This window comes from Panthera tigris, chromosome B4 (assembly GCF_018350195.1).
Source record: "Panthera tigris isolate Pti1 chromosome B4, P.tigris_Pti1_mat1.1, whole genome shotgun sequence".
Classification (NCBI taxonomy): domain Eukaryota; kingdom Metazoa; phylum Chordata; class Mammalia; order Carnivora; family Felidae; genus Panthera; species Panthera tigris.
The window spans coordinates 117,598,802-117,626,307 of NC_056666.1; the positions used below are offsets into that span (position 1 = coordinate 117,598,802).

The 27,506-nt window shown below is 39.6% G+C and overlaps 1 long non-coding RNA gene across 10 annotated transcripts in view; it reads right to left on the minus strand.

Annotated features, from left to right (window-relative positions):
- Positions 1–4,925: 4,925 nt before the first annotated feature.
- The window catches only part of LOC122240139, a 102,512-nt gene continuing 79,931 nt past the window's right edge, over positions 4,926–27,506 (minus strand). For 8 of the 10 annotated variants that reach the window (XR_006219489.1, XR_006219485.1, XR_006219488.1 and 5 more), the window contains 4 exons: positions 11,335–11,413; positions 6,467–6,547; positions 6,194–6,245; positions 4,926–5,443 (listed from right to left, as the gene is read on the minus strand). This is a non-coding gene — a long non-coding RNA (uncharacterized LOC122240139). Of the gene's footprint in view, positions 5,444–6,193; positions 6,246–6,466; positions 6,548–11,334; positions 11,414–25,038; positions 25,165–27,506 lie in introns of all 10 variants that reach the window. The other 2 variants (XR_006219490.1, XR_006219487.1) reach the window with 1 other exon arrangement.

Genomic DNA, 27,506 nt, shown 5'->3' on the forward strand with positions numbered 1-27,506 from the left:
AGTGGGCCAGATAGTAAGTACCTTAGGATTTGTGGGACATACTGTCTCTGCCACACAATTCAACTCTACTATAGCATAAAAGCAGCCATGGACAATTCATAAGCAAATGGATATGGCTGTGTTCCTAATAAATCTTTATTTACAAGAACAGGTGGTGACCCAATTTGGCTTGAGGGCTATAGCTTGCAAACCCTGCATAAAAAAAATGTCTTTTGTTGAAAATATTATTAATTGGGTTAATTAACACTATTTCTATAGCTAACAATCTTAAGTTCTTAACGATTTAATATAATAAATGTGTATTTCTTTACAGTTTGGTAGGCAACTTTCCAGTGGTGATTTAGGGAATCCTATCTCATTCCATGTTATGGTAATCCCCTCTTCCAGGGTTTGTTGGAGTTCCTTGCTGGATCCTTTGCATCCAACCAGTCTTTGAGTGAAAAGAAAGAATGAGGAGGATCATGTCAGACTTTTCATGGGCACACCACACTTGAACCCACATTTCACTGGCCAGAACTAACTTTAAAAAAGGCTGAGAAATACAATAACTTCCTATAAAAGTGCACAGTAAAGAAATGAAGAGTGCTCGGCACCTAGACAATCTCTACCAAAAACAAAAACTAAAAGGACCCACAGGGTAAAAAAAAAAACCAAAACAACAAAAAAACAAAAAGCATTTAGTAAGCTTTGGCAGCCATATTTTCCCTCCAAAACATCTGAATCATCCTGCAGTGATAGCTACATAATTTGTTGGGCTTAATATAAAGTGAAAATGTGAGCCCCTTGAACAAAAACCAGGTAAAAAGATATTGCCTTCCTTCTGTAGTCTCTCTCAAGCTACATAGTATTTTTTTTTAATTTGTTAATTAACCTCTCCTTCTCGGTCATGGGGATACTCACAAGGCAAGGACACACCTTCCTAGGCACCTGGGGTCTACCCATAATTCAGTTCGTGGGGCCTACTCTGGACCCTGACTCTCCCTGTATCTGTACTGAAACCCTCCAACCCCACCCCCAGGGTAGAAAGGTCAGCAGTCAAAATCCAGCCTGGGGTAGATGAGCCTATTTGTGAGCCAAGACCCCAAGCCTCAGCTTTTGCTCTGCTAACATCAGACTTCACTTACAAAACATAGCTGCAAAGATAAAATTATTAAGAATTTCAAGATGCTGGGGGTGCCTGAGTGGCTCAGTCGGTTAAGTGAACAACTTTGACTCAGGTCATGATCTTGTGTTTCATGAGTTCAAGCCCCACATCAGGCTCTGTGGTGACAGCTCAGAGCCTGGAGTCTGCTTCAGATTCTGTGTCTCCCTCTCTCTCTGCCCCTCCCCTGCTCATGCTCTGTCTCTCTCTTCCTCTCTCAAAAATAAATAAACATAAAAAAAAAAGAATTTCAAGATGGTAAACAAATACCATTAAATACCATTAAACACCAAGAGTGGGCCCCTGATCTGAGTGTAGGGTCCTATAGAACTACACTGGTCACATGCCCATGAAGCCAGTCCTGCTACCTTTCCAGCTTGATCACTTGCTGGAGGAGGGAACGGTCTAGAAGTATCCACTTTAAGAAGTTTAGTAAAGGGGCGCCTGGGTGGCTCAGTCGGTTGAGCATCAGACTTCGAGTCAGGTCATGATCTCACAGTTCGTGAGTTCGAGCCCCGCATCGGTCTCTGTACTGACAGCTTGGAACCTGGAGCCTGTTTTGGATTCCGTGTCTCCCTCTCTTTCTACCCGTCCTCCACTCATGCTCTGTCTCTCTCTCTCTCTCTCTCAAAAATAAATAAACATTAAAAAAATAAAATGTTAAAAGAAGTTTAGTAAAGAAGGGCACCTGTGTGGCTCAGTTGGCTAAGCATCCAACTTCAGCTCAGGTCATGATCTCACAGTTCATGGGTTCCAGCACCATGTCGGGCTCTGTGCTGACAGCTCAGAGGCTGGAGCCTGCTTCAGATTCTGTCTCCCTCTCTCTCTGCTCCTCCCCCACTCTTGCTCTCTCTGTCTCTCAAAAATAAATAAACATTAAAAAATTTAAAAAAGCAAAGAAGTTTAGTAAAGAATCAGCTGAGTTTAACCAAATGTTAAACCCAGAGCCCTTCTGCCTGCTCCTGGCCAGCTTTTTCCAACCTTCCTCTCCAGAAAAGACATTGTGCTGGACTGTAGTAGAAATTTGGCATAGATTGAATTGGCCTTCAATAGACAGCTCTTAGCTCTGAATTATCTAAATTATTGCATGTTAAGAACATGCTAATGCACTCAGCATTCCAGAATAAAATTATTTGTTGTTTTTCAGATGAAACTATTTATTCCTATCCTAAAATTGTATTGGTAGATTTCAAGAAGTTAGCCATTCATGCATTATTTATTCTGTGTTACTGATATTGTGAAAGGCAATGTAGAATCAAGGTGAACTGACATTCAATCCTAGACCCTGGATTAGCCTTATGACCTTATGCAAGACGCTGAACTTCTATAGCCTCTGTTTCATCATCTGTAAAATGGGCCTGATAATATTCACCTCATAGTATTGTGGAGAGTTTGACAAAGAAATAGTATGTGTACAAATCTTGACACATAGTAAGCATTTAAAACATGGAAATCATAATTACTATGCATTGGTGATAATGCCAGTCATTACTATTGGGAGGTGGGAGGGGGAATCTTCAGACACAGTCCCTAAACTGCAAGATTATGAGTCTAGAAGGAGAATGAGTTCTTTTTTAAAATGTTTATTTATTTATTTTTGAGGTGGGGAGGGGAGGAGTAGAGAGGGAGGGAGACACGGAATCCCAAGCAGGCTTCAGGTTCTGAGCTGTCAGCATAGAGCCTGACATAGGGCTCGAACTCACAAACCATGAGATCATGACCTGAGCTGAAGTCGAACACTTAACTGACTGAACCACCCAGGTGCCCTGAAGGAGAATGAGTTCTGATCAAAAACTGCAAAGCCAAGCAGTAAACATGTAGAGACCCAGTCACACAATGGATCCTGTGTGTTACAGGAACAACAAGGGTGGCTTAGCGGTTTCTCGTTTGGATCAGAGACACTTGTCAGCGATATTTTCCAGGCTGTTCTTCAGTCGGCTGGCTCTAAAGGTGAATACTTCCACATAACTTTTTGTAGGGGAGAGGAACACATAATTTAAATGTATGGCCATTTGGTGGCTTAGGAATTTACAATGGGGCAATTATCTATGAAATGTGGGTGCATGTAAATAATGCGATGAATGTAACCACAGTAAATAATAAAACAGGAAATGTAACTGGTTTCTGGATATTGCCTTTAGGGCTGCAATTCGGCCAGCATTAGTTATATGCTATAAGATCAATAGGGAAGAGGAAGCATCCTCATAAAATAAACATTTGTCTGCAAATTTTCCAGTTGAAGGAAAGGCTGGTTCTCAGCTGTGCTACCTCCATTGCACGTGATGATTGGACATTAGTGAATCACACAGCCTGGGTCAGCCTAAAATTGTCCTATAATGAAACTGAGATCAAATAGGAAGCTATGCGCTTTTTTGTATTTCCAAAGAAGGAGGCCTCTCATACAGCTGTGCTCCTGTGTTGAAAAGTGACCCTCAAAACAAGAAAATGGTATGGGAAAATCTAAACTCTGAGATTAAAAGAGGCAACAAGACAATCTTGTTTCTGCTTCGTAAAAGGATGTTCTCACAGTAGAAAAACGTCTATAGCTACCAGTAATAAGAACAGATCAAATCAGTCCACTTTCTCTGAACTTTGAGGGTCTTATACATAATTTTAAACATGGGAGCCCTACTTAACTCATCAGGCTGATTTTATTTTTGACTTCAAAAATATCGCACTATTCTTAGAGGGTCCATGTATAAAAATACAGAAGTCTGCTGGGTTCTATCATGTTCTAAAGAGTGCTGGAATTTCATTTACATTTAGAAGATCAGAAAGAATAAAACTTGAAAATCTCGTAGTGAATCACAAGGCCTGCTCTATGTTTGAGGGCAGTGTTACGTAACATATTTATATTTGACCATTCAGTGCATATGTTTGCCCTATATTGTCCCTAGAAACATGTCTAAACCTGCCTTATTTTTCAGCAAGAGAGGAGGCCATTATATTTAAAATGTGTATGCTGAAGTTAAATTTGTAAATTTCAGAAATTTACTTCTATGGCTGTATTAGTTTCTTACAGCTGCTGTAACATATCATCACAAACTTAGTGGCTTCAAACAACACAAATTGATTAACTTACAGTTCTAAAGGCCAGAGGTCTAAAAATCGGTCCACCAGCCTACATTCCTTCTGGAGGCCCTTAGGGAGAATATCTTTCCTTGCTTTTTCTAGTTTCTGGAGGTTGTCTACACTCTGTGACTCGTGGTCCCTGTCTTTAATCTTCAAGGCAAGCAGGTAGCATCTTCTGTCTTTTCTGACCTCCAGTCTCTTCCTCACACGGATCCTTGTGATTATACCAGGCTCACCTAGATAATCCAGGATAATGTCTCCTCCACAAAATCCTTAATTGATCACACCTTCAAAGTCTCTTTTAACATGTGAGGTAACATATTCACAGGTTCTGGGAACCAGAATGGGAACATCATTGGGGGGCCTACTGCAATGACTATCATCACCACAGAAACAGGGCAGAGTAGGGGTTTAGTAAATAAGGCCTGTTGATGGTGTGCATGAATTCATTGTAATTTGTTTAGCTAATTAAGTCAACTAGAGTTTTAAGACATTATTGGAGAATCTTTAGTATATTAGTATTTGGCTTTGATTGGACAAGAAATGAGAATGCTTATTTATTACATCAGTGCTTGTCGTTCACATTCATTCATTCATACATTCCTTCACTTACTAAACATGGGTTGTGTACACAGGATGTATCAGATCCTATGCCTGGCACTGAAGACCCGATGACAAAAAAGACACAGCACTGGCCACAGGGAGCCCACAGTCACAGTCACAAAGAAATCACTGTTTTCTAGTGCTATAAATACAGGGACAACAGCCAGTCATGGACACTTTTGAGGCAACGGTTATGGGACAGGGCCTTGGCAAAGGAGAGTGGTAGAAAAGGGTAGAGAAAACTAAGTTGATCCTCATATCACGTTATTGCAGATATTATCTCCAATTTACAGATGGAAAAAACCCTCCCAAAGTAACTAAATGGGACTTCCAATCTTTCTTCCTTCAAAGAAGATGAAAAGGTTTTGATTTGTAACCTAGAGCCCCAGGATTTTAAGTATCTCCTTTTCGATTTTCTTTTCTCTCTAAATCCTTCACACATCATGACAACTTGGAAGTTCTCCCGTTCTAGATGCCTGACTCCCAACTGTTCTACACCTCTGTCCTGTCTCGTGGCCCCCCGACCTCCGGTGATGATGTCCTCCCCGCGTCTTCCTCAAGTCCTTTTATCTCCGAGGCCAATGAGGATGCTGCACCCTCTGCTTCTCCTGTGGGTAGTCAGAGACTCTGGAGGAAAGACAGAAGAGGAAGTTTTCTACACCACCCTTACCCCATCAGGTCCTCCACACAGCATCTGCAAACTCCCAAAGGGTGAAGTTGCTCTCCAACTCTAATACTTTGCTAAGAAGAAGCCTGATTTTTTTCATTAAATTCAACATGTTTTCAGTATATTTGGAACAACTTGTGTGTGTGAATCTACTTTTCAACTGTTAAGTTTTAGAAGTGAGGGCAGCAGGATTTGTTCTGTGGGACAGTGGTGAGATGTTACTTGAAATACTCAACTGGCTCTAGCCCTTCTTACACAAATTGGTGGGTGGAATTCAGAGAGAAAGATAGTAAGAGAAAGGGTTTCCAGCTGGGATAAATGAAAAGACCCTGCAACTTGAAATAAAGGAGGCTAGGGAGGTCACGGTAATCCTGGGCAAACGTGTCATATATATATAATATTGTTCACCCATAAAAAGGAATGAAATCTTGCCATTTGCAGCAACATGATAGATCCAGAGGGTATGATGCTAACTGAAATAAGTCAGTCAGAGAAAGACAAATAAATACCATATGATTTCATTTAGATGTGAAATTTAAGAAACAAAACAAATGAGCAAAGGAAAAAAAGAGAGAGACAAAGCAAGAAACAGATTCTCAACTATAGAGAATAGCCTGCTGGTTATTAATATTAATAACCTGCTGGTTACCAGGGAGGAAGTGTGTGGGTGGATGGGTGAAATAGGTGAAGGGGATTAAAACTTAACTTACCACGATAAGCACCGAGAAATGTATAGAATTGCTGACTCATTATATTGTACACCTGAAATTAACATAACACTGTATATTAATTATACTTGAATAAAAAAACTTTAGTGAGGCATGCAGATAATAAACAACATATATACTCTTGTATGTAAACAACATGTATACTGTTGTATACATATAGTGTACAATATAATCAAATTATAAAGTACACTAGAAATTGATAAGTACTATAGAAAAAAATTTAAAGGACCATTTTGGAAAAGTGAGATTACTCACCTTGAAGTATGAGGGAGCCTCAGAGAGATTGCCCAGTTAATAAGTGGTAGAGTTCAACCTCTTTTACTACACCATGCTGCCCTAATGAAGACAGATTGTAAAGTTATTATGTATTAATGGTAATATATGAGGGTTTTTAAATTATAATCATGCTTCCAGAATACATATTCAGAAGCTCAGGAGTATACGTTCATAGGAAATTTTCTGCGAAAACCAAATTTCAAATCTGTTCTGACAGTAATTTTAGATTTTCCCCATTTTTAAGTGCATACATTTAATTGCAGAAAGCACAAGTTTTCTTTACTGGGAAAGTATAGGATAAATGAGATACTCAGAAGACCTGAGTTCTAGTCTCAGTTCCTCCATTAATTACATGTTTGGTCTTAGGCAAATCATTGAGCCTTTGCATCTCAGCCGAGTGTTGAAACAAGGGAGACTTTTGCCCTTAAGAAAAGGTCTACCAAAAATGGCAACAGTCTATGGAAGCTCCTTTAAACTTGAATATTCAATTTAGGAACAAATTACTTACACATATGTTAACCACATGTTTTCTAAAGTTGTCATAAAAATGTCTAGGGAGAGAATTCTGATTTGAACCCCCTGATGGTGCCTACGTGCAGTGGACTGTATTCTGTACTCTGATACAGAGTGACCGTCTTCTTTTTGTCTATTGAGTCTCATTATTTACTGTAAACGTTTATTAATATTACATCCATTTTGGGGTCAAACAAAAGCACCGAATATTATTACTCTAAACCACAGTGCCTCTCTGATGTTGAACACTTAAATCAATGCTCTATGATTACACCGGTGACATGTTTGCCCAGGATTACCGTGACCTCCCTAGCCTCCTTTATTTCAAGTTGCAGGGTCTTTTCATTTATCCCAGCTGGAAACCCTTTCTCTTAACTATCTTTCTCTCTGAATTCCACCCACCAATTTGTGTAAGAAGGGCTAGAGCCAGTTGAGTATTTCAAGTAACATCTCACCACTGTCCCACAGAACAAATCCTGCTGCCCTCCAAGTTAGCTGCTTCCCTATATTTCTCCGAAGCTCTCAAGGTTTTCTTTTTTTCTATCTGAGAATTAGACTTCACAAAAAACCAAAAACCAAAAAACAAAAAAACACCACCCTTAATTTCTTCCCCCCTCATAGTCTCTATCTCTGGACTATGACCATTCCCTTATTTCTTACCAACTGAATTTTTGGGAATGAGCCTAGCGAAAGGACATCAGGCATCAATGCAGAAGTACAATTGGCTGAATGATGGAGTCCCATCGGGTTCCAACAGAGTCTCTTGAATTTGGTCAGGCTTCAGCCAGCCTCAAGCTTCCCTCCCCATACTGACCCAGCAGGACCCAGGAGTGTTTTCAATATCAGCCCTAATCTCAAGAACCTCACCAAAAAATGGCATTATTTTCATGTTTCATGTTACAGTCCCAGTGACATCTACACCTCTTGACCCAAACCAAGAAAGCTACTGCACAGGCTCCTTGGGGTTAGAGAGAACAGGGCAAAATTCCTATCCTAGTCCCACTCCTGGCTGATTATACAGAGGGATGAAATCCACCCTGCCTAATAGGGTTGCTACTAGTCACACATGGTTATCAAGCACTTAAAATACGGTTAGTGTCCCCGGGGAACTGAGATTTTAATTTTTATTTGAAAAATTAAATAAGTTAAATTTAAAAACTGAAACTCAATTTGGTTATTGGAAAACTTGTAAGAAACGATTTGGTCTTGTGACTCTGTATTGTCAACTGTTAATTTTATGAAATCTGAATACAGGTCAAGTATTTCCAATGAAAATTTAGTGTCCAAATTGAGGTGTGCTGTAAGTATAGAATAAAGCCCAGGTTTCAAGCACTTAGTAACAAAAAATATACAATGGCTTATTAATAATTTTATATTGATTTCCAATTGCAATAATATTTTGAATAAAGTGGGTTAAATGAAATATCTTATTTATACTAATTAAACCTGTTTCTTTTTAATTTTTTAATTTTTAAAAATATTTATTTATTTTTGAGAGAGAGAGAGAGAAAGAGACAGAGCATGAGTGGGGGAGGGGCAGAGAGAGGGAGACACAGAATCCAAAGCAGGCTGCAGGCTCCGGGCTCTGAGCTGTCAGCACAGAGCTGACATGGGGCTTGAACTCACAGAGTGCGAAATCATGACCTGAGCTGAGGTCAGATGCTTAACTGACTGAGCCACCCAGGCACCCCTGTTTCTTTTTAATTTTTTAATGTGGCCACTAAAAATTTTAAATTCTATTTGCGTCTCACATTATTTCAGTCATCACTGCTCTAGATCAACCTTGGGAGTATGTGGGGGTGGGGGGTGCAGGGAATGCTGTCTAGACCACCATTTTCAGGTTGCTGTTGGGGGAAGTAACTTCTGTTAATCACTTTCTATGTTCCAGGAATTATTCTAGATTCTTTCCATGTGTTATATTGTTTGATAATCATGACAACCCTTTGATGGAGACATAATAGAGGCTTTCAAAGATTAAACATGTGACCCCCTAAAATCACATATGTGGGGAGTAGCAGGCCTAGAGTTAACCAGAGTTATGTCTTAAAACCAATAATATATATATATTTATTTATTTATTTATTTATTTTGAGAGACAGTGCACAAGCGGAGGAGGGGCAGAGAGAGAGGGAGAGAGAGAATCCCAAGCAGGCTCTGCACTGACAGCAGAGAGCCCGATGCAAAGCTCGAACTCATGAACCACAAGATCACGACCTGAGCCAAAGTCGGACATTTAACTGGCTTTGGTTAAATGTCCCAGGTGCCCCACAATAATATTTTAACAAAACTTGCGATGCGCTTTCGTAGTAGCTTTTTGTATCTTTTTTCATTAATCATAAATTTAGTCTTATGTATTGTAATTGTACCTCCCTCCCAGAGAAGAGGTGAGTCTGAACCAAGAGAATGAGTGTGAAATGCTAAAGATAGTGTCTGGTACACGTTAACTACTATTATTTTTCATCTAGGAAAATGGTCTGATTCCACAAGCAAACTATTTCCACTTTATCACACTGCCTCACATTTGGGGATATTTGTGACACAAATTACCATAAATTTGCATGTATTCTTTTCAGTTCAACGTTAAGGTTGTTTGTTCTGTTTTGTTTTGTTTTTGACTTATGAATTGTATCTACTGCTATGTTTTTCCTTAACTTTTCTGGGCATTTCATATGTGTGGCCAGTGCCCCCTCAAATATTAACCCCCAAATTAATCTTCAGTCAAAATCATTCCCCTTTAATGTAGCATATGGAGAATTTAACTTATGCCTTTTATCCCCATTTTCGTACAAAAAGGAACGGCCCAGACATTAATGCTTACTAATTTTTAGCTAAGTTTAGCACAGGTAGGCAGTGGAAAACAAAACAAAACAAAACAAAACCCTCCCGGTGACTTCCAATCCTGTCTTTCAGATAGTATTCTGCTCTGACTGAAAGAAATAGGTACAAAACATGAGCAATGATAATAGTTCTTATCGCACGGACTCAACCATGGAAACTACGGATGCCCAACACACCCTGCTTTAGAAGCAGCATGTCTCGAAAGCCCTGGCGAAATTGCTAAGGAGCCAAATAGCCATTTGATTTGGGTTTTTCTCCTTCTGTCCTTTATGGTCCTTTATAAGTCACTGGTGAATCGATTTCAGGAATATCAATAAGGAAACTTTAATGGGTAATCTATACCTGAACAGGGGACAGAAAAACAGTCACTAATTCCGGTTAGTTTTATAGTTTACAAAGTGCATTCACCCACATTAGCTTATCTGAGCCCCTCAGCTCACTGGAAGAATGTGTGTCAAACTGTACATCTGCTGTGATGTTCAATTCGTTCCTTTGCCACTGCCTCCCACTAGAATGTAAACCCCATGACAGCAGGAATCAGTTTTCCGTTTCGTTCATGGCTGTGTCCCTGACACGTTAGCCCACTGCCTGGTCATCCAGAAAGTGCGCAATAAATAACTGACTGAATGAGTTGTGTAGATGATCTAGAGAAACAAAGAGGCAGTACAAGCCCACAGTGGAATTGCAAACCACAGGCAAAGGGAACGCTGGACTCTGTTCACCATCCTCTTGCCAGAAGCTGTTTTCCCACAAATGATGAACAGATTTCTTTTACGTATGACATGTGTTCAGTTGTCCCCTATTCTTTGAGTGTGGCTTTTCAAATGTATAAAAATGAGGTTCCTGAGAAAATATCCGAATATCCAAATATCCAAAGCAAATATCACAGCGAGTGGGTCAGTCTGAGCCAATTAGAGTTGACAGGTGAGGAACCTAATTGTGAGGCCCCATGTCTAGGCACTCGGGGTGTGGTTCAATGTCCCTTTTGTGGTGCAGTGAAAATGTCACACAATTGGAAAAACACATTAGAGCCAGTATATGTCCAACTCCACGCTGAACTAGTGCCAAAGCTGAACATTTGCATTCAGCTTTAAAAAAAAAAAGGAGAAGAAAAGAGGTTCAGAATGGCTGTCTAGACCTTGGTCCCACACAGCGCTGAATACAACACTTTCAGGGTGCGTATAGGCACTGCCTTGCTGTGAGAGCCAGGAAGGACTTATACAAAAGGAAGGTTAAACCCCAGGAAGCAAGGAAAGGGACGAACATCTAATTTCCTTTGATTCGGTGTGATGCTAAATAAAACCCAGCAAGAACCAGAGTGCTCAGGACCACACTGACAGCAGGGGTGGGGAGTGGGGAGAGAATCCAACATTTATAAACATACATCTTTCAGAAACCAAAACAAGTTTTGTTCTTTAACACTCTGCGGTCAGGACATTGAAATGTTCAGTTCCTATTTATTTACCCATTCTTCCATTTATTTAACAAATACAAACCCTGTGTCTTGCATGCATGGGGCTGGATACAGGATGATAGGTAACTGAGCCACGTTTCCCCTTCTCGAGGAGCTTCACTCTATTACATGGGAGAGACAGCCACAAACAAATAATAGGATTGTAAGACAATTTTTTATATGTAATTCTAAAAGCTCAGTTTCCTAGGGCGGCTATAACAAATGACCACAAACTTGCTGTCTTAAAACAACAGAAATTCATTTTCTCACAGTTCTGGAGGTTAGAAGTCTGAAATCAAGGTGTCAGCAGGGACCTACTTTTTCCAAAGGCTCTAGGGGAGAATGCCTGCTTGCCTCTTCCAGGGTCTGGGGGTTCACGTTGTTCCTTGGCTGGTGGCTTCCTAACTCCAATCTCTGCCTCCCTCTTCAAATGGGTCTGTCTCTCTTCTGTGTGTCTTGTATAGGGACACTTGTCATTGGATTTAGTGCCTACCCAGATAAAGCAGGTTGATCTCACTTCAAGATTCTTAACTGAATGACATCGGCAAAGACTCTTTTATCCAAACAAGGCCACATTTCCAAGTTCCAGCATGTGGACAGTTTCCAGGAAGGGGGCCACCATTCTACCCACTACAGATAGCATATGTGAATAATGAGGATATTATCCGGAAGACCTACCTAGAGGTGGTAACACTCAGGTTGCAGCTGAAATGTTATACAGAAGATGTAGGAGTTATATAGGCTAAATGGGAGCAGTAGGCTCTCATTGCAACAGAAGGGATAGCAGGAGCGAAAGTATAAAGACATAATGGATGAGTATGAAACAACAACAAGCAGCTCAGTGTGTATGGAGGGTAATGTGAATAGAGAAGAGAAGCAAAGACAAGACTGGAGGCTGAAGCAGTGGCCCAACCGTGGAGGACTCATAAGCTACACCATGGAGCCTGAGCTGCTGATTAGCAGCTCTTGGCTGGTATGCCCTGGCACCTTGGGCGCTTGCCAGCTTTTCAAATGTTGGTTTAATGTTGGAATGGCTACACTCCAGCCGTATTGAACTTCCAACTCTTCAGACCGGACACACTCACTTTCACCTCTGGGTCTTGCTACTCGATTTTTCTCCAGCAGAAATGTTGAGTATTACTATTTTCATTTTATAAAGAAGATTCTCATTTTATTTATTTATTTATTTTTAATTTGCATCCAGTTAGTTAGCATATAGTGCAATGATGATTTCAGGAGTAGAATCCAGTGATTCATCCCCTGCATATAACACCGTGTGCTCATCCCAACAAGTGTCCTCCTTAATTCCTCTTGCCCATTTAGCCTATTCCCCACCAAAACCCCTCCGGCAACTCTCAGTTCATTCTCTGTATTAAGAGTCTCTTATCTTTTGCCCCCTCCCTGTTTTTATATTATTTTTTCTTCCCTTCCCTTATGTTCATCTGTTTTGTATCTTAAGTTCTTCATATGAGTGAAGTCATATGATATTTCTCTTTCTCTGACTGACTAATTTTGCTTACCATAATACACTATAGTTCCATCCACATAGTTGCAAATGGCAAGATCTCATTCTTTTTGATTGCCGAGTAATACTACATTGTGTATATATACCACATCTTCTTTATCTATGCATCCATTGATGGACATTTGGGCTCTTTCCATACTTTGGCTATTGTCATTAATGCTGCTATAAACATGGGGTACATGTGTCCCTTCAAAACAGCACACATGTATCCTTTGGATAAATACCTAGTAGTGCAATTGCTGGGTCATAGGGTAGTTCTATTTTTAATTTTTTGAGGAACCTCCATACTGTTTTCCAGAGTGGCTGCACCAGTTTGCATTCCCATCAACAGCACTAGAGGATTCCTCTTTCTCCGTATGCTTGCCAACATCTGTTGTTGCCTGAGTTGTTAATTTTAGCCATTCTGACAGGTGTGAGGTGGTATCTCATTGTAGTTTTGATTTTTATTTCCCTGATAATGAGTCATGTTGAGCATTTTTTCATGTGTCGGTTGGCCATCTGGATGTCTTCTTTGGAGAAGTGTCTATTCATGTCTTTGGCCCATTTCTTCACTGGATTATTTGTTTTCTGGGTGTTGAATTTGGTAAGTTCTTTATAGATTTTGGATACTAACCCTTTATCTGACATGTCATTTGCAAATATCTTCAATTCTGTTGGTTGCCTTTTAGTTTTGCTCATTGTTTCCTTCACCGTGCAGAAGCTTTTTATCTTGATGAAGTCCCAATAGTTCATTTTTGCTTTTGTTTCCCTTGCCTCTGGAGACGTGTTGAGTAAAAAGTTGCTGCAGCTGAGGTCAAAGAGGTTTTTGCCTGCTTTCTCCTCTAGGATTTTGATGGCTTCCTATCTTATGTTTAGGTCTTTCATCCATTTTGAGTTTATTTTTGTATATGGAATAAGAAAATGGTCCAGATTCTTTTTTTTTTTTTTTTTTTTTGCATGCTGCTGTCCAGTTTTCCCAATACCATTTGCTGAAGAGATTGCCTTTATTCCATTGAATATTCTTTCCTGCTTTGTCAAAGATTATTTGGCCATACGTTTGTGGGTCCATTTCTGGGTTCTCTATTCTCCTCCATTGATCTAAGTGTCTGTTTTTGTGCCAGTACCATACTGTCTTGATGATTACAGCTTTGTAATACATCCTGAAGTCCAGAATTATGATGCCTACAGTTTTGGTTTTCTTTTTTAGGATTGCTATGGCTTTTTGGGGTCTTTTCTGGTTCCATACAAATTTTGGGATTATTTTTTCTAGCTCTGTGAAGAATGCTGGTGTTATTTTGATAGGGATTGCATTGAATGTGTAGATTTCCTTGGGTAGTAGGAGATTCTCATTTTATAAGGAAAATTAATGGACATGGAATCAAGACAGAACTCCAGATGTTCTGCCTCCAAAAGCACTTATTTGTCCCAGATACTACATTGTTAATCCCAAATAAAACATTCCAAGGATAAATGGTAGATTTTATACCTGCATGCTATATTTGAAAACAGCAAAAAAGTAGTAAACACTCAAATAATAGTGACTTGAACAAGAAGTGGTTATTTCTCCCTCAAGTAAACGAGGTTAGTTGCACAGGGCTAGCATGGTGACTATACTGTCTAAAATCTCTGGAACCAAGCTCTTCCCACTCCCTGGAGTATGGTCCTGTCCTCACAATATAAGGTGGCTGCTAGAAATCCTGCCATCAGATCTCTGTTCCAAGCATAAGGGTGGATTAAAGGATAAAACAACAGTGGAAAAAAGGCACTAACCAGTTGATATTTAAGGCAAGTTTTTGAAAGCTAACCCCTGACACTTCTGTGTCAATAATGGGCAAGAATGCCCACTTTTCCCTACCTCTCTTGCCTATAGTAGCAGGAGTCAGGAGGAAGTTTTGTGTGTTCCAGATGACTCTGCTCCTGGCCTCCCCATACCACCAAACACTGCTAGAGGCAGAAGTAGAGACAGGGCCCCAGAACTCTGTGTCCTTAGCTAAACCTCGCTCTGCCCTTTTCTCTGCATGCAGAGCCTCACCAGCACTGTCTGTCCTGTCGTCATCTCAGTGTGCGCGTTGCCCTGTTTACATCAGTCACCACAAAAACCCCTGACTCCCAGACTAGACTTCACCCCCAGGTGTCTCATTCCCACTCAACTTTATGAACAGTGAGGCAACTCCCATCTCTTCTTCTATGTTCTATCCTCCTATTTTGCTTCATTTTTCTACATAACACTTATCACCTGGAATAATATATTTTTAACTTCTCTATTTCCTCCTGGTAGGTAGATTATAAACTCAATTTGGGGGTTGGGAGGGCAGGGATTACTGGAAATTTGTTTATTTTATTTACCACTATATCCCTAGATCCCAGACTCCAGTAGGTGCTGAATAAGTATTTGTTGACTGACTGACTGAATGAATGAATGAATCTTTTTGGTCAGGACCTATACACATGGCAAGACCTACAAAGGAAGCTGGGAAATGTCTTTTTGCAAGTGATCACATGTCTCACTAAAAATTGGGAAGAGGGAAGTATAGATATTGTAGGATAATCAACGCCCTCTAGCACAGAGGTCACCTACTAAGTGATTTCATGTAAACCTTACAAATATGTTTATCTTCACTAAAATAAAACTATAATGACAGTATGCAACAATCCACCTGAAAGACAGGATGGAGATATGTGACTTAGAAGTTTTGGTGCCTGAAAGCCCTGTCTGGAGAAAGAAAAATAAGTATACACATATGCCATGAGACTTTACAGAGCATATGAGCAAAGTGATGCTCAAGGAAATGAAGTAGCTTATTCTGGAAACAAAATCCATTAGGTGTCAAAATGAGTGCCCAAATTTTTGGTTTTGTGCTCTCCCAGGTATGCCATTACCATGAAGTCTTGTCATACTGTTGGGTTATTGTTGATTTTCCATAGACAGAGACAGGCAGGGAGGGCCAGATGAATATATATGTGGTCAGAAAATCCATATCCTTCAGACAGAGCTAAAGGGTAAGAGGTGAAGACAGCTCAGGAGAAATGAGAAACCAAGGAATGCTGAATTTGTGAACGGATATGTTTTTGGCAAAAAGACTTTTAAGATATTCAATCATGATTGTTGGAGTCTAGCTAGTTCTAGATGTCTTTCTGTTAATCCAGTAACTTATTTGCTGTATTATTTACTTACTGAATATTGCATATGTGCATTCAAATGTAACCTTTTCAAGTGGAATCAGAGGTAAATTTCCAAGTTCATTTGTATTAGATTGCCCTATATATTGACGAAAATGAATTAAAGTTCAAAAAAAGTCATCTTTTTCTTTTTCCCAGCTCCTCTTATAAGATTTAAATGTTGTTCAATTTTGACAATTTTGCTCGTGATGTGTAAGGCTGAGCCAGACTCAGTTTTCTCCTCTTCAGATGTTGAGTCTGAAGAAGTGCTGACAAGCAAGAGTTTAAAAAAAAAAAAAAAAAAAGGCTGGCACATTTTTGGCAAGACATTTGACATGTGGGCCCATTATTATTTTAGAAAGCAAGATGGCTCCTTGTGGCAGACAATTCTCTGTACCCCCCTCCCACTGCATACTTAGAAGACCATCACGTTGCCCAAGGTCTGGAAGCCAACTAATGAGAAAAAGAAAATGAGTCCTTAAAACTGCTTGTGTCTTCATGCTGTGGTTGTAAATAGGAAGGGAGGGGGAGGGACTTTCCAACACAGGCATCTGATCCCACCTCATCAAGGAAGCAGGACTTGAATGCACCGCCATAGCGCCATAGCACTGCATTCCCCCCCAACCCCACCCTCACCCGCCAGAGTCCCTACTCCACAACACTGCAATTCCCCCATTGTTAGTTTTTACCTTCCTGCCTTCACCTGCTGTCTGTGAGATAGAAACCCTTTCTGTCTTTTCACCTAAACATCTCCAAAACTTCTATATTGCCTGGGGCATAACTGATACTCAATAAATATTATCGACTTTAATCAATTTAGCTATCACAGCTTACAGGGAAGGTATGTGTCTAAGTAAGTGGGAGCATACAGAGGGTTAAGAAAAAAACTAATTAGCATAGAGGAAAAGCATTACATAAACAAAATGAAATTTGAATATCTGTCCACTGAAAGTTTGGTCTTCATGATCAGTTTATAAACTAATTTTTCTTTCATTTTCAATGCACAGATATATTTCTTTAGCACGCAAACAACATAAGGGAATCTAAACACCTTACGCTATTGTCATTAATGATGGCATTGATTTGGGTCACTGTCATTCTAAGCTTCACATGAGACAGAATGAAGCATAAGTTGGTTGTCATAGAAATTAAGAAATGATTCAGATTCTTAAAGAAGCTTGATTGGAGTTTGGAAGTGACTTACAATTCAATGTATTTTTAGTTGATGTTGAAGCCAAAATCAAAATTAAATCTTCTGTCAGTTAATTAAGTGTGTAGAAGAGTTTCCAATTAGATTTCATCAAAAGAATTACTGTGATGGAATAATGGTATCCTATTCAACATGCTTCCTTCAAATTTCTTCCACATACCTCCATCCTACTCTAGATTTTCTAACCCTCCAATCAAAGAGACAAAAAAAGGGGGAAAAGAAAAGAAAACATCTTCTCTAAATCCTTCAAATAATGTGGGTTCATCCCAACTGTCAGTGTTAGGATTCTGAAATTCTAAGTGGTAAGTGACATGAAAGGTGAGCAACTTAGCATTTATATTTCTATGCATATATACATTATGAAGATATATATTTCCATAAGTATCGTGCTAAGGGAGGAAAATGTCAAAAAGATCTTATGAAAACCTTAGAAATATTTTTACCTTCACTGAAATGAAACTATAAAGGAGGCACCCTTTATGAAGAGACTATCCTGAGATTTTAAACATATGAGGTGTATAATTACAGTCACTCTGCTTTCAGTTTATATTTACAATTTCTTCTTCACTAAATACTTCTCAGGGTAGTAATGGCTAATATCTATTAAGCTTTTACTATGCTGTGGGCACCATATTAAGTGTTTATATGTACATTGTGGCATTTAATTGTCTCAACAACCCCAGGGATAGATACAATTATGATCTTTATTTTATCCACACAGAAATTCAGCACAGAGGGATTAAGTGATTTGCCAAGCAACTGGCAAACTCTTATCTCAAACTCCAAAACCATCAACAACTCCTTTAGTTTTAAGTACGCTTGCAAACTATGGCCTGGTTGCAGGTAATATGCATAAAAAAGACCTTTTGTCTCTTTTCAGTGACCACTCAAATTTATGACTTCAAGGATGGTTCTGGCCAGACCCTGAATCCACCTCTGTCACTTTCCCCCATTTTTATCCTTGCCCCGGGTAATAGTTCTGAAGGTCAATTTTATCTACTCGTAACTTTGGGTTAAAAAAACCTCAGTTCCTTCTCTACCATCTATTTTGCTTCCGTTTCCCATCTCCACTAGAAAAAGTATTCCCAAAGGAGTCATAACATCTATACACAAGAGCAAGAAGGAAGAATTCTCTCAAATGTCCAAAAGTATTCTGAGAGCCGGTGGGATCAGAGAAGATAAAATCTGGAGATCTAAGTTGTACACTGAGTGACTGCATGTGGCCTTCATGAAAACGAAGCCTATATGAACTTATGCTAGTTCCTATTTTGAATTAAGTGACCTTTTGAATTCTGTGGACTGGGAAAATAAATAAATGCATACATACATACAGGGGAAACTAGGTGGCTCAGTCGGTTAAGCATCTGACTTCGGCTCAGGTCATAATCTCACGGCTCATCAGTTCAAACCCCATGTCAGGCTCTGTGCTGACAGCTCAGAGCCTGGAGCCTGATTCAGATTCTGTGTCTCCCTCTCTTGTTGCCCCTCCCCCACTCATGCTCTCTCTCTCTCTCTCTCTCTCTCTCTCTCTCAAAAATAAATAAACATTAAAAAAAGAATACAGAGTTTATCACTCAATTATACACACACACACACACACACACACACATGATTTACATGTGTTCCAACAACCCTTGCTATCTGCCTTGGAACAGTTGTGAGTTTTCGAAAGGACATGAGAAAATGCTGGTAGGGCTAGTGTACAAGAAATCAACAATGGTGGTATGAAAAAGGCATCTTATTGTCTGGAGATCATAAGTTCTCTTCCACTGCATCTTTCTTCCAATGAATTAAGAAAAAAGTGACTGAATGTCAGATTCTCAGGAGCGAGAAAAAAGAAGGCTTCAAACTAAAATGTCCAATCCCTGTGCTGTGATAAGTTACTTCTGGCAGGTTGACATCACTGATTGATCATGGCTCCAGAACCACCTCCTTTCTTGCCTGGAAACTTAACCTTCAGATTTTGGTAGCAATGAAGATTGACTTTGTGCTTCTCAAAGCACAGACAGAGTAATTCAAAAAGGAGAATTACAGATCTTATCTCATTATGCTAGTAAAAAAACTGATTTAGAAACCTGTTTGCAGAGAGCAGTTTTAACCATATTATGGTCCAAAATTAGATGCTCCCTTTGAGACTGGATGAAATTTCATCCCTTTGTCAATGACAGTAGAGGGTTCATTGCCACATGATAGAAGCTTGTGTGTGGTAGGTGATTCCTCAAAATTCCTCAGCAGTTATAAAGCAAACAAAATCAACCCTAGGAAACCTGATTGTGAGGAAACTCAAGAACCTTGCACTGTGTATGCCTCTGCCTTCAACAGAGAGCCTGGCTTGACCATTCCAGGCATATACAGCTCTTCCAATGCCTCTGATAAGATTGCTTCCTGCAGAGTGCAGTTCAAGATTCTCCCTTGTGGTAGGGCCACAGAAGGCTTCCAAAGGCCACCTAATCAACCACACTGACATTCAGTGGGGCCACTCATTTATCTTGCTGCACTTTAAGCCCAATTTTTGTGTGTCCTAACCATGGAAAACAACTCACTTTTTTTCTGTTTTATAAACCCCCTGACCAGAAAGAAATTCTGAAAGTAGCTTTCATTGTCTTTGTTTTGTTTTGTTTTGTTTTGTTTTGTTTCAGGCTGAATAATCCTAAATTTTGTATGCTTTCTTCTTGCTGGCCATGCTTTCCATCTCATAATTCATCCTATGATTAACTGTGGCTTTCTAAGATCCTTCTAAAGTTTTGGTTGGGCCTAACCAAAGAAAAGTGTGATGAATGTGTGTCAACAATGAATATTAAGTGTTGTTTGCCAGAAGGCTCTCTATCTAACTGAACTGCCTAGTCCTGGAGCTCCTTAAATCACTAAAGTTATTCATTACTCTTGTCTCTAAAACCATCCTGTGCTGAAGTGCATAAGGTAATTGGAAAGAAGGAGAGTGCTGTTCACAGGGATCTGGGTGGCAGATTAATTTGGGGGGTTAACCGGCTAATTGCATGGTATAAGAGGTGGTGACACGGTGCAGTGCAAAGAACACGCGACCGAGAGTCACGGGCAGGGTGCAGAATTTTCCCCACCCTTGCCACTCACCAAGTTGGGTGACCTGGGGCATGTGCCCAAGCTTTGGATCTTTTATCTGCTTCAAGAAGATACTGCAGAGATGATATTTATGATTCTACTCATGTCTGAAACTTGGAATTCAGTAACTTAATGTTAAGCAGAGCTCTATGAGGATATAATACAAAGTATATTTCCAAGGTGACAAGGTTGATGAAGTCCTCAGTAGAGAGTGCTGTATCTAAAGGGGCTGCCACAGAGGAGAGTTGTGAACATCTGGGTATAGAGTGTGGGTTTTGGATGCCTGGAAACTGGGCGGGGGCGGGGGAGGGAGGGTGAGAGTGGGCTCCCATTCTGTTGAGAGCCTCAGCCAGCGTGAGAGATAATGTCTGAACTCTTCTGTCCTTCCTTACATAAGCCCAGCCGTGCTGAAATAGATCTCAATGATACTGGGGACATTCAGTGTTTACCTCGTATATACTTTTGAGGAAAATCTTATTTGTCAAAGACAAAATCATCTCCTCCTCTAGAGTTGCCAAGATGATAAATATCCTGGCAGAAAGGTTGATGACTATCAAGTTCTATAGTAAACCCAAGAGACAACTGGGATTTATCTTTTCCTTCATTTCAAAACAACTATCTCCAAAGAACTCAGCCACCATGGAGTTTTGACTTTCTCCAGTGCTTTTGTCCATGGCATCAAGAAGTAATAGAGGAGTTTCAAATGAAGCAAAGACAAAAATGCCCTTGAACCTTCTATCCAATGAGTTGGTATTCCTTTAGTAATTGAAATCAATATAGCACAGTGGTTAGGAGCTCATTCTGGACTCAGCTGAATCTGGTTTGCACTTCTCTCATTTAATAGGAGTAGGACCTCGATGGAGGCTGAGGTCTTTAAGCTTCTGTTTCTCCTCATCTGCCAAATGGAGATAATAACAACAGCTATCTCATAGGGTTATCTAGCTCATGTAAATTAATAATAAAAAGTTCTTAGCCCAATGCCTGGCATATGGTGAGTGCTCGAAAAATGGACATCATCATCATCAATTTTATCTTCCAGGAGGCAAAAGTGATAACATTGTGGTTCTAAAGTGTTCAAAACTCACATTCAGAGAAAAGAAGTGAACTCTTATAATATGCTTCCCATTTCTGGCAGCTGAACACGGGATTGGAAAGTGAGCTGGAATGTGTCAGATACGAATCTCACAAAAATAGGTAGAGCACTGCCTCAAGCTAGTTTCCCAAGCCAGGCCAGTGTCTGATATTAAAGTTTCCCTGCAGTCGTATTGAAGTATTATTACTATATATTGCTTTGAAAACAGAAGCTGAGACTTGTGTCCTCAAAGTATCTTTTAGGCTGTCCTCATTGGTCCACCCAAGCTTCTCATTTTCTAGTGGAATCATGGTTTTGATCATTGTGAGACAAAAGACTGAGAATAGATAGATGACCAATCGGCTTGTGTGCCGATTCCCTAGTTTGATTTCAATTTTAATAAACACCAATGGGAGGAAAAAAACACAAATTTCTCTGTGGTTATGAATCCAGTCCTCTATGGATGAAGTCACTGTTATTATAAAGACTGAGAGAAAATGTGAACAATATAATATTTGATAACATCAAGCCAAAAAAATGTTAAATGCTTTATGTAGTGGAGATTAGTGATTGGGTGTAATATTGTGTTGCTGAGTAAGAGACAAACGTATAAAAGCTAAACATGGGCTTTTTGCTCTTACTACAGCTTTTCTCTCTGTCAATTCAAAATTCTTGTTTTTATTTTTTATTAGTTTATTTTATGGACCTAAACAAGTTCAAGCTGCAAAAATGACATCTGTGTTTGTACAAGACAACAGACATCATTTGAATTTATTAATATGAAGCATTTTACACCTAGAAAAGACTCAAATAACCAATGTAGTAAGCAGATGGGAAAATATAATAAATAATCTGTCTTTCAATGACATTTATATCTTTTACTCATTCAGCAATGGCAGACAAAATAGGCAAATGGACTTTTTTATAGGCATAGTCTAGGAAAGCTTCTTTAAAGCTGCTTTTGTCAGAAGCTTATTTTTATTATATCGGATTGAGTATCTAATCAAGTGATCTGCATTTTATAATGCAAAAGTTTGAAGCCATTTTAGGGGGAAAAATACCTAATTTACAAGGGTGCTCAAATGTAAATAAAAGCCAAAAGTGTTTTCTGAAATGGAGAACATTTTAGTGAAAGTACTTCAACCTAAGACATTTAAATCTAAATTTTGCTTTCAGATGTACTTGTTCTAATATACAAAGCAAAAGATCGAAGAGCAGAAAACTAAACAGGTTTGGAGTTTTTAGCCTGAAGGAGAGAAAAAAATCAAGGAAAATTAAATTTAAAGTCTTCCATTTTAGAAAGAGTTTTGACTAAGAATAGAAATGTATTTTTCTGTGTCCTCATTTACTTACAAACATTTTTTAACATAAAGTCTCCATGAAAATTACCATCGGGAGGTCTTCAGTTGGGTAGAAGTCACCATTTACTGTTGACAAGAGTTTTTAAACATGGACGAAAGGGTTTGCCTTTTGTGAGATCTTTTGAAATATGACAGAGTGTTTTTTCCAGGTTGACTAGAGTTGCCCAGGTGTTATTGCCTTCAAATCCATTCCTACCCTCTTCAGATTCTTCTAGCTCAATTTGCTACGTTGGCAAGGTGTGTTATATTCCTCCAAAAATGTGATTTCTGCTATCTGGTTTTCAATTAATTAAAAAGGAGGCCATTACACTGAGGTGGCTCTCACGCTAGGGTGGCTGATGGAAACAATCCAAAACCCAAGCCTGTAAACGCCTCAAGGTTATAAAATCGAAACCTAAGAACAACCAATCATAAATAGCCAACGAGGCTTTAAGTCATAGCCAATTACATAATTTCCTTGCTTTTCTTCTGCACCTTTTCTGTTTAAGTCTTGCTCCCTAGCTCCTGTCTATGGGGTACCACTAACCACCCCCAGGTTGGTGTTGCCCGATTCCAATAAATTTTTGCTTGTATAAACTCTTAAAAATGTTAATATGCTTTAGTTTATATTTTAACAGTGTTTAGGGAAGGATTCGTTAGAGATTAATTCCTCTTCATTTTTATGTCCACCATGGTCAGAGAGCAAAAGTTAGCTATCCTGCTTATACCTTTCAAAGCTAATTGAAATTTGTCACAATCAAATAAGCCTTGGGAAGTAGTTGCATTTCTGGATGCTTCTCATTGTACTTATTTATTTATTTGTATTCTTTTCGATGCATCTTTTATTGCTTATTGCTGTATTTATTTTTTAATGTTTTTTTATTTTTGAGAGAGAGAGACAGAGCACGAGCAGGGGAGGGGGAGAGAGAGAGAAGTGGGCTCCAGGCCCTGAGCTGTTAGCACAGAGCCCGACACGGGGCTCAAACTTCTAAGCTGTGAGATCATGACCTAAGCCAAAGTCAGACACTCAACCAGTTGAGTCACCCAGGCACCTCTGTTTTCAAGGTAGGATAAGGTTCTTTCATTATTAATTCCAAAAATGAAATGTCCTATAGTTAGTTCTGCTTTTAAATTCATTTTGATCCTTGAAGAAATCAGGAGACTATAGATGCTGGAGAGGATGTGGAGAAACAGGAACCCTCTTGCACTGTTGGTGGGAATGCAAATTGGTGCAGCCGCTCTGGAAAGCAGTGTGGAGGTTCCTCAGAAAATTAAAAATAGACCTACCCTATGACCCAGCAATAGCACTGCTAGGAATTTATCCAAGGGATACAGGAGTACTGATGCATAGGGGCACCTGTACCCCAATGTTTATAGCGGCACTCTCAACAATAGCCAAATTATGGAAAGAGCCTAAATGTCCATCAACTGATGAATGGATAAAGAAATTGTGGTTTATATACACAATGGAATACTACGTGGCAATGAGAAAAAATGAAATATGGCCTTTTGTAGCAACATGGATGGAACTGGAGAGTGTGATGCTAAGTGAAATAAGCCATACAGAGAAAGACAGATACCATATGGTTTCACTCTTATGTGGATCCTGAGAAACTTAACAGAAACCCATGGGGGAGGGGAAGGAAGAAAAAAAGAGGTTAGAGTGGAAGAGAGCCAAAGCATTAGAGACTGTTAAAAACTGAGAACAAACTGAGGGTTGATGGGGGGTGGGAGGGAGGGCAGGGTGGGTGATGGGTATTGAGGAGGGCACCTTTTGGGATGAGCACTGGGTGTTGTATGGAAACCAATTTGACAGTAAATTTCATATATTAAAAAATAAAAAAAAATAAAAAAAAAATAAATTCATTTTGATCTTAAAATGAAAGTCATCTTTTCAAAACCTGCCCCTTTATAGGTAGGCGGTAGAGTTTTAGGTGAGTAGCAAAGTAAGTTATCCCCTTAAGCAAAGCTTTCTGCATATGTGGGCAGGGGTGGGGTGGGGGGTAGGCTTTTAGACTTAATGGACCTTGTGTTGAACAATATTCTTTCTTACTAAAAATCTCAAAGTAGCAAGTCTGAACCATGTTGAGTGAGTTACATTTGCAGTGGAGGAGAGTACAGAGAAAGCGATTAAACAATGAGGGAGATTCCATTTGAAAGATAATCCTAAGTACAAAAGAGGTAAATTCATATTCATCGTTTTGATTCAAGTAGTTATTTTCCACTGAATGAATGGCTGCCACGTTTAAGAACAAACCAGTGGTCTAATTGATTATATTTTCTAAAATTTGCCTGATTTTGGTGAGTGTCTTAATCTATTCAGGCTGCAGTAACAAAATACCATAAACTGGGTGGTTTAAGCAAAACAGAGAAATTTTCTTCACATTTTGGAGGCTGGAAATCCTAGATCAGGGCATCAGTATGCTTGGGTTCTGGTGAGAACCCTCTTCCTGGCCTGCAGATAGCTGCCTTCTGGATGTGTGCTCACTTGGCCTTTTCTTGATGAATGTCTGAGGGGAGAAAGAAGTGGGGGGATAAACTCTCATGTTTTTTCTTATAAGGGCACTAATCATATCATGAGGGGTCCACCCTTGTGAACTTCTCCAACCCTCATTACCTCCCAAAGGCCCCCGTCTCGAAATCCCATTACATTGAGGATTAGGACTTCCAATCTATAAATTGGGTGGAGAGGGAAACAGAGATATTCAGTCCCTAACAGACAGTCAAACTAGAGCTTAACTAAACTGTGCATGACACTCAGTAAAACTCATGTCTATGCACATCTTCCCTTTGTACTCCCAGATTCAGAAATCCTTCAGAAACCCACGTTCTCCATCCCCAAAGCTGCATCTCCACTGGCCCCTCTCATCCACACATGCATCCGTGCAGAAGACTCCAGCTCTCTTCCCTTCCTGTCTTACCCATCAAACTGCTAGTTGTCACCCTAGAGGTCAAAAAAGGGGCGCAGTGTGCATGATCAGAAGAGGTAATGTCCTGCATGCTGCATCATTTTAGGAAGGTATGCCTCTTCTTATTCTTGTACATCTCTACCACCTGTCTTGTATATCTCTGATCTACACTCTCTAGTTTATCACAGACAAGAATCCTCACTGTTCCTAAAGCCTTAGCAGCTTGAGAACTTGATTATAGTTTACATGGATAAAGTGCCTTGTGACTTGAGATGCTTTCATAAACACCAATTTGGAGGATCTTCACTTTTATAAGGTGAAGAGACTAACATTACACAGGTTGACCCTTGCCTGAGGACCCAAGTTTAAGTGGTAGATTCAGGACCCAGCCCAAGCCCTCTGCACCACGGACCCAGGCCCTCCCAGGATGTCAGTTATCCATTACACAACGCTACCACAATCTCTGCATTACAGTACAATAAACTCTCTCTTGTCCAATTATTCTCAGATGCTCTTTTAAACCTAAAAACTAGTAAATTTTAACAACTGAAATTATATAAAGGAATGCATATGTGTATTTTTCGAAGGATGGACAACACAAAGTATTCTGTTGACCTCCTACCACAAGCTTCTTTCATCTTGCTCATTCTATCCAGCTGCCCCACAAGGAGGGAACGTTTATTTTTTGAGCTCCTCATAGGGTCCAGCATTGAGCTGTACCCCACATGAGAATCACAGGGTATTGTTTAAGGAACTCACTCTGAAACTGAACAAAACAAACTTTGATCCTAAACCTGATTGCACCGTTTAGCCATAAAACCTTGAGGCTATTCATTTGCCTTTCTAAGGCTCAGCTTCCCCATCTGTTACGCTAGAATAAAAGCAATAGCGAGGAAGATTGTGGATATTACATAAGAGAACTCATGTAAAGCACTCCACACACTATCTGCCATGTGGCAAACATTGCCTATTGTCCATTATTACGATTGCCATTTATTGTTCAAAGACAAACAAGACATAGTTCTTACTTCAGAAGACTCACGATGTAATACGGAAATGAAAGAGGCTTAAATAATGCCAGGAGAGACAGATTCCAGAAAAACAGGGAGACCTAGATTTTCCTCTCGCAGCTCTCTTCCTACTAACTCCCAAATGTCTTAACTCTCTTGACCTAAGACTTAGTAAAATCCTGGCTGATTTAATCCCCAGTATTTTTTTCCTTGAGAAATAAAAATTCCAATGCATGAAAGTATGTCTGCAGAAATGGCAAGCATATGGAGTAAAAACTCAAAGCAAAAAAAAAAAAAAAAAGTATAACAGTTTAGAACTCCAGCTTGATGTAGTGTTGCAATTCACAGCCTTGTCAGTCTGTTTTATAACACCATTGCTCAAATTTGTGACAAAGTCCCAGCCCCAGAATCCTAGAATGAAGAAATTTGGCATGGGGTAGACTTGTTTACATTTTCTTCTTCTGAATATTTTCATTTAGAAGTTGGTGTTTCTTGGGGTGCCTGGGTGGCTCAGTCAGTTAAGCATCTGACTTTAGCTCAGGTCATGATCTCATAGTTCATGGGTTCAAGCCCTGCATCGGGCTCTGTGCTGACAGCTCAGAGCCTGGAACCTGCTTCAGATTCTGTGTCTCCCTCTCTCTGCCCCTCCCCAGTTCGCACTCTGTCTCTCTCTCCCAAAAATAAGTAAACATTAAAAAAAATTTTTTTTTAATTTGGTGTTTCTGGTTTAGACACCCTTGGTTACAAACAGGGAGATAAAAATATCAAATATCAAGGCAAAGTGGGACAGAAGTCAAATTGGGTCTGAGATGATCTCCTCAAGCCCCTTCTACCTCCCTTTCTCTATCAGAGATGGTCACTAACACAGATGTAAAGTGAGGACAACTGGTGTACAGGCGGAGCACTTTTCTTTAGTCATCAAGTACTTCTCAT